Genomic DNA, 10,451 nt, shown 5'->3' on the forward strand with positions numbered 1-10,451 from the left:
ACTGGCTGGCCGTTTTGTTGGCTGGTTCTCACGCTCGCTGGGTAAAGGTATATAAAGGTCAACGTTAAGAGGTACATGACGAAGTAATAATAAACTGGATCTTGTACTAATATATCCTAAAGTAGCTGAGACAGAGAAAGCAAGTAGTAAGTTATGTACGTAAATATATATGAGTTTGTGTCTCCGTTTGCCATTAAAGTGAGCATCCTATAATCCTGTTTTTTTGTCTTAGGTAGTTGGCAGTTGGCTAGATGACTATTGGCTGAGTGGCTCTCTGGCTGGTTGGCTTACTGGATGTCTTCTTGGCTGGGCGGTTGACTGAATGGATGGGTGTTTTGTTTATTTTTTTTCGTTGGATGAGTAGTTGGCTGTCTTTCTTGCTGGCTTTTTGGTTGGGAGGCTGGTTGGATGGCTGATTTGCTGGCTGACTGACAGTATGAGTTTCGCTGGCTGACTGGATCCCCGTTTTCCTTGCTGGTTTATTGGCTGAGTGGCTCACTGGTGTTTTAATGGCTGGCTGGGTGTTTTGACGGCTGTTTTGTTAGCTATGTGGCTGTTTGATTGGCTGGCTGTATGGATGGGTTCTTCGCTGACTGGCTATAAGAGATGACTGTCTCACTATCTGGTTCACTGGCTGGCTGTGTGCCTTTCTTTTATGGATGGCTGAATGAATCGATAGGAGGCTGGCTGACTAGGTGGTTGACTGGGTGGGTGGGTGGGGTGACTGGCTGTCTCACTGGATTTCTGGCTTGGGTCAAGAGGTGCTCCAGTTCCGTTGAAGAAGGAAAAAGGCGGATGAAGGATGGCTCGTGAACCCTGCAATTTCCTGCCTGACACTTCCAGTCGCCGCCACGTCACGGAAGAGACGCACAAAGCCCAGTTATAAATCTCTCTTGAAGCAACGGAGGCAGAGGAAGAAAATGTACTGATACGTATAGTATTTATTTCTTTACACTTCACACAATGGAGGCAGTTCAAGAGCCAAAAACACAGGAAATAAAGAAGCCCGCTAAGCACTGTTCAAGTAGAAAGAAGGTTGTAGAAGAGGTTAGAAGGAGGCTAGTTTGGGGTATAAGAGGAAGAATGAATATATCGGATCTAGAATGAATCTCTCCAAAAGTAACTAAGGCAGAGAAAGGAAAGGTATAGAGGTTGGAGTAAACGGATATGAAGATAGAAATATACAGATTTTTAATGACGTACATGAAATGGTACTAAACAAGCTCTAGTATGTATCTTTTAACGTAACTAAAGCAAGAAATAAAAGGCACAGATTCGTATAAAGGTACATGCTTTCTCTTTTCGGCCACTCCTCTGTACTCTATTCAGGAGCAGTAAGTAGCGGGCTTTTTTTTCATTATTGTTTTTCTTTTTTTACGCCCTTGAACTGTCTCCTTTGCTGTAAAAAAATGAAGAAGTTGTAACTGTATCGATGTTTATTTGAGTTTGTGTCTCCGTCTGTCTCTCAATCAAGCATCCTCCAATCAAGTTGTTTTTTCTTCTAAACGTAAACTTAAAAAACAAACAAATGTAAACGATGATAACATTAGCCTGAAAAAAACAGAACGGGACAACAACAACCGGTTAAAATGTATAGAAAAAAAAATAGAACAGTGAACACAACCAGAGTTAAAGAGTCCGCGGGAATTGGAATAAAAGGAATACAGGAACACGAATAAAAAAAATCGCATTCCAGTACAATCGCAAAAATGAAAATGGGAAACGAGAACGAACACAATAACGAAACAAAGAGAGAGAAAGAATGCAGAAACGAATGAAAGAATAGGGAGCAAAAATAGTTAATGAATCAACGCAATTATGGAAATGAATAGAAAGAGAACGAAATCAAATAGACAGACAAACGGGGGACGGGGAAAGTATATATATAAGAGAATGAGAGAAGCAGAAATCGTGTTTATTCATGGATTGACGTAAATAAAGGCACGGAAATAGCGGACGATGTTATGTAAGAGAAAAAAAAGGAAAAAATAAATAAATAAAAAATAATTGAGGTACGGAAAGAGAAAAACGAAAACGAAAAAAAGTAATGAAAAGTAAAGCGAAAGAATGAATAGAGAAATGAAAGAAAAATAAGCAACGTTAAATAACAACAGGAACAAAAACATAATCAAAGAAAGGGAATATATAAAACAAAAAAAAAAGGAGAGTAATAAAAAAATGAGGTAAAAAGTAAATGAAGCCGGGGAAAGAAAACGGAAATAAATAATGTATAAAAGAAACAGAAAGCAAAACATAATCAAAGAACGTAAAGAGAAAAACGGAAAAAAATTAGGGGAAATAAAAAATAAAAACGGGACGCAAAAAGTAAATTAGAGGGAGGGAAAGGAAACAAGAAATGAACATGTAAAAATAGGAACAAAAAAAACGAAAAAACAGGAAAAAGAAAAAGAAAAAAAGGGACGAAAAAGTAAATTAGAGGAGGGAGAGGAAACATAAAGAAAAGGGAAAAAAATAATAAAAAAAAAAACAACAAAAGCATAATCGAAGAACCAAAAAGAAAAAAAAAACTAGAAAACGCGGGAAGAAAATAAATGAAAAAAAAACGGACGCAAAAAACAAAAAAACAAAAAAATTAGCTAAAACAGAAATGAACAACGTGTCCAGATCAGATATCGACGGCGCGTATCAAAACCAGACAAGAGGAATCAGCAGAGAAGTGAAAGGGAACGAGAGAAGGGAAAAAATGGTGAAGGGGAAGCTACGAATTCTGCGAAATGATAAATAAAAAAAAGTGTGTGTGTGTGTGTATCTGTGTGTGTGTGTGTGTGTGTGTGTGTGTGTGTGTGTGTGTGTGTGTGTGTGTGTGTGTGTGTGTGTGTGTGTGTGTGTGTGTGTGTGGAATACAAGATAAAATGGAAGCGATTCTCTCTCTCTCTCTCAATTATCCCTCTATTCCATCCAACGATTTTTCTCTCCATTCATTTATTAAGTCAGGCAGAATGTCATCCGCAAGGCCAGTCAGTCAGTCATCCACTCAGAAAGCCAGTCATCCACACAGCCAGTCAAATTCATCCAACAATTCATCCAATCAGCCAATTAGATAGTCAACCAATCACTAACTACATCCAGTTAGTCAGTTAGCCAGTCATCCAAACAACAAGTCTGCAATTCATCCACTAATTCAGCGACAGGCCAGTTATAGGCAACCGCCAGTCAGTCAGCCAATTCGTCAACTCTACACCTCCACACCCAAGAAGGTGGCGGTGGCTGAACGGATAGCGAGACGGCCCCGCGCTCAGGAGGACGCGAGTTCAATCCCCGAACGGTGCCACCAAGCTGGGATTTTTCAGCGGCCGCCGAGTGGCTTAAAACTACCCACATGCTGTCCAGTAGACCACCTATCAACCCGGACTCTAGATTCAAGTATTAAAGATGAGCTCCGGGAGGGCAGCATGACACAATGCAAGATGGCGCCACTATAAACACTCGCCTGCGCCAGAACGGGCTGGGCCGACCATCAGGCCCCACCGGGAAGAAGCCTTGGACCGACCATCAGGATCCACCGGGAAGAAGCCTACCGGCGCAATAGGCCAAGACGTAAAAAAAATAAAAAATAAAAAAAAAATAAAAAAAAATAAACGCCAGTCAGTCACCCAGAAATCCAGTCATTCATCCACTTACTCAACTACTAAGCCATCCAGTCAGCCATCCATACCCTCAACCACTAACCCACCCAGACCGTCTTCAATCCATTCATCCAGCAACCCTGCCCCCTGTTCGCTCATTCATACAATCAATTAGTCAGGGCAATTCACCTCCCTCCACCTGTAATCATTTTATCCTAGCTAAATGCCGTGTAAGTACTGCCCAGGTGTAACGCTCGGAAGGGTGTTCTCTGTTCTTGGCACCCTCGAGTAGGTGAAGGTGAAGGGAAGGGCTGGAGTGTGTGATAGACGTTTGTTTGGGGTGAAGTTTTAGTCTTGACCACAAAGATCCATATTCTTATACGTATCGGGGTCATATTACGACTATTTCTTAAGGCCACAGAGAAGACTGACCGGATTTTCATGGGTGTTATTTTCCGTTTAAGATGAATAAGCCATGTAAAACTATCACCGCTATCACACAAGTCCATGGAAATTCCTGCTATTGTACGAGGGGCTTATCAGAGAAGAGGAACTGAGGTGCTGATATGTTTAAAAATTGGCGAAAGAAAAAAACAAGACTAGCAGAAATGTGAAGAAGAAATAAAATGTGTGGGAAAAACGACGGGAAAAGAGAGACATTATTTTGTGGTTACGTTTTAGTCTTGAACACAGAGGAAAAACAGGGCTGGCAGCGAGATGAAGAGTAAGGAAAATGTGTGGAAGAAATGACGGGAAAATATAGTGTTTTGTGGTTACGTTTTAGTCTTGATCACAGGGGAAAAACAGGACTGGCAGAGGTATGAAGAGAAAGGAAAATGTCTGGAAGAAACGACGGGAAAAATAGACATTGTGTTGTGATTACGTTTTAGTCTTGAACACGGAGGAAAAAACAGGACTGGCAGAGAAATGAAGAGAAAGGAAAATGTGTGTAAAAAATGACGGGAAAATATAGTGTTTTGTGGTATAGTTTAAGTCTCGAACACAAAGGAGAAGCAAGACTGGCGCAAATGTGAAGAAAAAGAAAATGAAGAAATATGGTCTACCACACAAAACTGGCAAAAAGGTGAAAGAAAGTACAAGTTGAAAAAGTGAAGGGAAAAAAAAGGGTGCTAGAAATTAGTTTGTTAAAATTTTAAGTCTTGAATACAAAGAAAAAGAATACAAAGAAAAATCCACCCGAAATTGACCTCTCTTTAGGCTACTCTTTACTGTTATCTATTATGGGAGCGGCGAGTAGCGGGCTTTTTTTTTTCACTCTTTTTGTTGCCCTTGAGCCGTGTCCTTTGATGTAAAAAAAAAAATGGCAAAAGGGTGAGGAAAAGAGAAAATGTGAAAAATAAATAAATGTAAGAAGTCTGTGAAAAACGTGAAAAAGGAAATGAATGTATGAAGTGTACGAGTCATATATTGGTTTCAAGTTGTTTCATTCTTATACCCAAAGCAGCACAACCAGCAAAAAAGTAAAGAAAGAGTAAAAGTAAAAAAATATGGAAGATAAGAAGTGTGCGTGATATACATTCATTTGATGTCTTGCACAGAAAGAAGCAGAACCAGCAGAAAGGGTGAAGAAAAAGGAAAATGTTATGAAATGAAGGTAAAAACTGTTTGTGAAATGTATTGATTTGCGGGAATTGCTGAGTCTCGCACAGAGAAATGCAAATTATGAGATACGTGTTTGAGGTCAACCTTTAGTCTTGCACACAGAGAATGGATAAGGCTGACAGAAACGTAATTTTCTGAGGAGGCAAGGAGAAACGAGAAGGTGGAGAAAGAATAAATGAACATAGCGATACACGAAGGTTTTAAAGACTGAATGAGGTAGATAGGCAAGTCTAATGAAAATATAAAGAAAATAACGAATGATAAATAAAGGAATAAGGCTTAAAAACACCGACTAGGGAAAGGAAAACGAGAAAATTAAAAGAGCGAAAATGATTGCTGGGTAGGAGACAAGACCTAGGACTATTGATATCTGTGAAAAGAATGGGAAAATGGAAAATAAAATAAGGAGCAGACAAAAGGCATATAATAAAAAGACAGAATATGTGCTGGAGAGGAAACACACCATGGGAATACACGAAAAAATACGGAAAAAGATAGAGGAAAAGAGTGAGATACATACGGGGGATCAAAGGAAGCTGGAAAAAAGAGAGAGAAAGATTGTTGGAAAGAAAAAAAAACAGACCAAGAGATACTAAGAAAAAAAAAAACATATAGAAATCGGAAAGGAAAATACACTGAAAAACAAACAAGATAAAATGAATATGTTATGAAAAGACAACGAATATGCTGGAAGGATTAAAATACACCAAGGATAATACAAAACAAAATTATAAAAGACGGAAAGGAAAATAAACTAAAAAAATATATACAGGAGCTTAAGAAGATGCAACAAAAACATAGATTACAGGAAGGAAAAATAAACAGACCAATGACTACTAAAAAAAAAAAAAAATCTTAAAAAATGACGGAAAGGAAAATAAGATAGAAAAATAAACAAGAACATTAGAAGAGTTTGTGGAGATAAATAAGATAACTGGAAAGGAAAAGAGAATAATCAAATATCAATAGAAATTAAAAGAGGGGAAATACATAAAATAAAGAACAAAATAAAGAACCAAGGAATACCAAACAAAATTATAAAAGACGGAAAGGAAAATAAACTAGGAAATATACAGGAGCTTAAGAAGATGGAACAACAACAACAAAAAAAAAAAAACATAGTTAGCAGTAAGGAAAAATATACAGACCAATGACTACTAAAAAAAAAAACTTCAAAAAATGACGCAAAGGAAAATAAGATAAAAAAATAAACAAGAGCATTAGAAGAGTTTGTGAAAATAAATAAATAAGATAACTGGAAAGGAAAAGAGAATGACAAATATCAATAGAAATTAAAAGATGAGGAAATACATAAAATAAAGAACATTCAAAGGTAAATCAAAAGACTGAGATACAGGCATAAACAAGTAAGCATAAACTAAAGGAATATGAATAAAATTGAAAAAGAACAAAACAAAAGACAGACGAAGGTGTATCAAAAAAATATAAAAAAAGACAAACCGGGAAATAAAACTAACGAATATATAAATATGAGAAGAAAGAGGAATAAGCTAAATAACAGACAAAGGGATTTCAGAAGAGGGCATAAAAAGACACACATACATGCATAACCACATCATCAGAGGCGATATAAATGCAGGAGGCGACAGAGAGTACCTTGGGAACACCACGCCCATAAACACAGATCAGGAAGAAGCGAATGTGAGGCGACAACCTCTTGAGGAGTCGATAAAAAACACGTTAGCCTCGAACCTGAGATGTGTGATGGCTCTTGTAGGAGGAGGAGGAGAAGGAGGATGAGGAGGATGAGGAGGAGGAGGAGAGAAAAGCTATTTGGGTAGAAAGTAGTTATTCATGTTTTATTGCTTTGTTAGGTTTGGCTTTGCATTTTTGTGTGTGTGAGAGAGAGAGAGAGAGAGAGAGAGAGAGAGAGAGAGAGAGAGAGAGAGAGAGAGAGAGAGAGAGAGAGAGAGAGAGAGAGAGAGAGAGAGAGAGAGAGAGAGAGAGAGAGAGAGAGTAATTAAAAAAGGGAACTAGGTGTAATATGCAGTTTTTAATGGCTGGAAAACAACAAATAAAAGAAGAGATAAAAACAGAGAAACAAAGAGGAAGAAGAGAAAGGAAAGAAGAACGACTAGGAAGAGGAAGGGGAAGAAAGGAGAGACAGGAAGGATAAAAAAAAATGACACGGGGAGACAAAATGGAATGGAGGTTGAACAAGAACAGGAGGAGGAAGAGAAGAAAGAGGAACAAGAGGAAGAGGAAGAAACACGAACACTTTTAGACCACAAGATTCTCCGTTCAATACAGTTCCTCTTTTGATCTAGGAAATAAAAAAATAAGATAAAAAGATAAATAATGACCTCTTGTCCTTGTCTATGCATGAATCAATGATAATAGTGATATACGCCTGAAGTTTGCCTGCAGTACATTAATAACATAAATCATCCAGCGAAAAGACGCGAAGTAACACCAAAGTTTGACATGCAACAAATCTTTAACCTCGTAAAAGTGATACACTGACAGAGTTTTCCCTGAGAGCAAATGTGAGTGTGCCAAGACAAAAAACTAGCACAAAGGTTGAACGCGTTGATCACGTAACGCTATACCCACAATAATTATTCTTTTCATTATTTATATAGCAAAGTAAAGCGTAACAAGAGAAGTTAACTAAGGAACACACACAAAGGGAGGATTTATAGTTAGTTTTCATGTATAAACTGAATTAAAAACTGAAATTTCACTATTTTTTTTTACCTGTACAGCAGAATATTGTAAAAAAAAAAAAAAAAAAAAAAAAAACTACAGCAAAATATTGAAAAAAAAGGTAGCAAAATTTAAAAACACATACTACAAAAAAACAAAAAAAAAAAAACGTAAAACGACTCAATTCCACGAGGCTGTTTCTTTACCCAGCAATATCCGATGAATAAATTGAACTAAAAAAAAATACCTGAAAAAAAAAGTAAGTAAACAGCAGATCAACAATATAAACAAAAAACATCTAGGAAAAAAATCGATCTCTTGCGCGTCCTTTCTATGTCCAGCAATATGGAAAAAAATGAGCGCAAAATGAAAAAAAAGGGACCTTAAAAGTGTAGAATGCAAACTTAAAACAACTGAAGCATTACTAAATCACAAAACCATCAATAACAAAAACTACTAAAATCTATTAAAAAAAATACTTGATTCCTCGAGTTCAACCTCCTTCCCATCTTGTCTCCCTGCCTCCCCGTGTCATTTTTTTTCCTCCTTCCTGTTTCCCCTTTCTTCTCCTTCCTCTTCCTAGGCGTTCTTCTTTCCTTCCTCTTCCTCCTCTTTGTTTCTCTGTTTTTATCTCCTCTTCATTTATTTGTTGTTATCCAGCCATTCAAAACTGCATACTACACCACTATTTAACTTTTTTTAACTCCTCTCTCTCTCTCTCTCTCTCATTTCTTCATCTGGCAATTGACCGAAGACCAAGAAATAAAACTCAGATATATTTTAACTGGAAAGCAAAGTAAACAAAGAACCACATCAGTTTAAACCCCAAAATAAAAATAAAACTCAGCAAAAATAAACCACAATAAAGATCAAAAACACAAATTAAAAACACCTAAAAACAAAAACTCGATTCCTAGCACCTCAATTATTTTTCAAGTAACTGAAAAGCGAAAAAAAAAATCCTGGAAAGAAGTGCCACAAAAATGATCAACACAAACAAAAACGAAAATAAAAACGCCTCGATTCCTTCCTTATCTTTTCGTTAATCACTTAACACCGATGAAGAAATAAGAATCAAACTTTTTACATGGACCAGAATCCAAAGAAGGTACCACAAAACATAAAAACACAAAATACGAAATCCTTAAAAAAAAACCCAGCAATACAAAATCTATTGAAAAGTTCACCACCAACAACAAACGTAAGAAAAAAAGCTCTCGATCTCTTGCGCGTCGTTTCTTTATCCAGCAATTGAGGGACGATAAAGCCGCGCCCTTCCAGCGAGTAAACACCTCTTGGTATTTTTGCCGGCTTTCTGTTTATCCTTGGCACCGGTTCAGCGCTGTCCGTGAATTATTCAAGTGGGGGGGAGGAGAGGTTCCGAGAAACGAGCCAGTCTTTGAGGAGGAGGAGGAGGAGGAGGAGGAGGAGGTGAAGAGGAAGAAGGGAAAGCGAAGATACGTGATGTGTGTCTGTGTGTGTGTGTGTGTGTGTGTGTGTGTGTGTGTGTGTTAATGACCTACAGTCGAACACAAAATACAGGGAGAGAGAAATCAGAAAAAAATGCTAAATAAAAAGAAGAAAAATATTACGATTTGAGGTCTGTTTGTTTTATGTGGTGGTGGTGATGATACTGGTGTGTGTGCGTGCGTTCGTGTGTGAGTTAGGGCCAGCAAAACACTATTATCTAAACCACCAGCACCACCATCAGAATCACCACCACCACCACCACCACCATCACCACCACCTCTTTGCTGGACGAGAGAGAACGAGCAGTAACGAGTCTAGTTAAATACATTCTTCCCTTTACGTATTTCTAGATCAGAGAGGGGAGGCCAATGCAGTCTGATTCCCGGCGTGAAGGTGAAGAGGAACGAGAGGGATCAAAATACAGCTTGTTGATTTATATATATATATATATATATATATATATATATATATATATATATATATATATATATATATATATATATATATATATATATATGTGTGTGTGTGTGTGTGTGTGTGTGTGTGTGTGTGTGTGTGTGTGTGTGTGTACCGAACGCAATGGAGTAAAAGAAAGAAGTGTGTGTGTGTGTGTTTGTGGATAAATATTTCAGAGGGTCAATATGTAAGTGTTCTATTTCTCTGTCTGCCTGTCACTCTCTCTTTCTACGTATGTCTCTCTCTCTCTCTCTCTCTCTCTCTCTCTCTGTTTAATCTTTCCTTCTGTGCTCTTCTGTCTGTCTGTCTCTCTTTGTACGTATGACTCTCTCTCTTTGTTTAAGCTTTCTTTCTTTCTGTGCTCTTCTGCCTGTCTGTATGTCACTCACTTTCTACATGTCCATCTCTCTCTTTAATCTTTTCTCTGCGTTCTTCTGCCGGTCTGTCTGTCATTCTCTCTCTTTCTTTGATCTTTCTTTCTGTGTATTTCTGCCTGTCTATCTCTGTTTGAACCCCAGTGTTCGTTTATTGTGTTGCTGTCTGTCTTTTGCTCTATCTATCTGTCTATCTATTTATATATGTCTATTTTTTTCTATATCTGTCTATATCTTTCTGCCATCTCTCTCTCTCTCTCTCTCTCTCTCTCTC

Source organism: Eriocheir sinensis, chromosome 22 (assembly GCF_024679095.1).
Source record: "Eriocheir sinensis breed Jianghai 21 chromosome 22, ASM2467909v1, whole genome shotgun sequence".
Classification (NCBI taxonomy): domain Eukaryota; kingdom Metazoa; phylum Arthropoda; class Malacostraca; order Decapoda; family Varunidae; genus Eriocheir; species Eriocheir sinensis.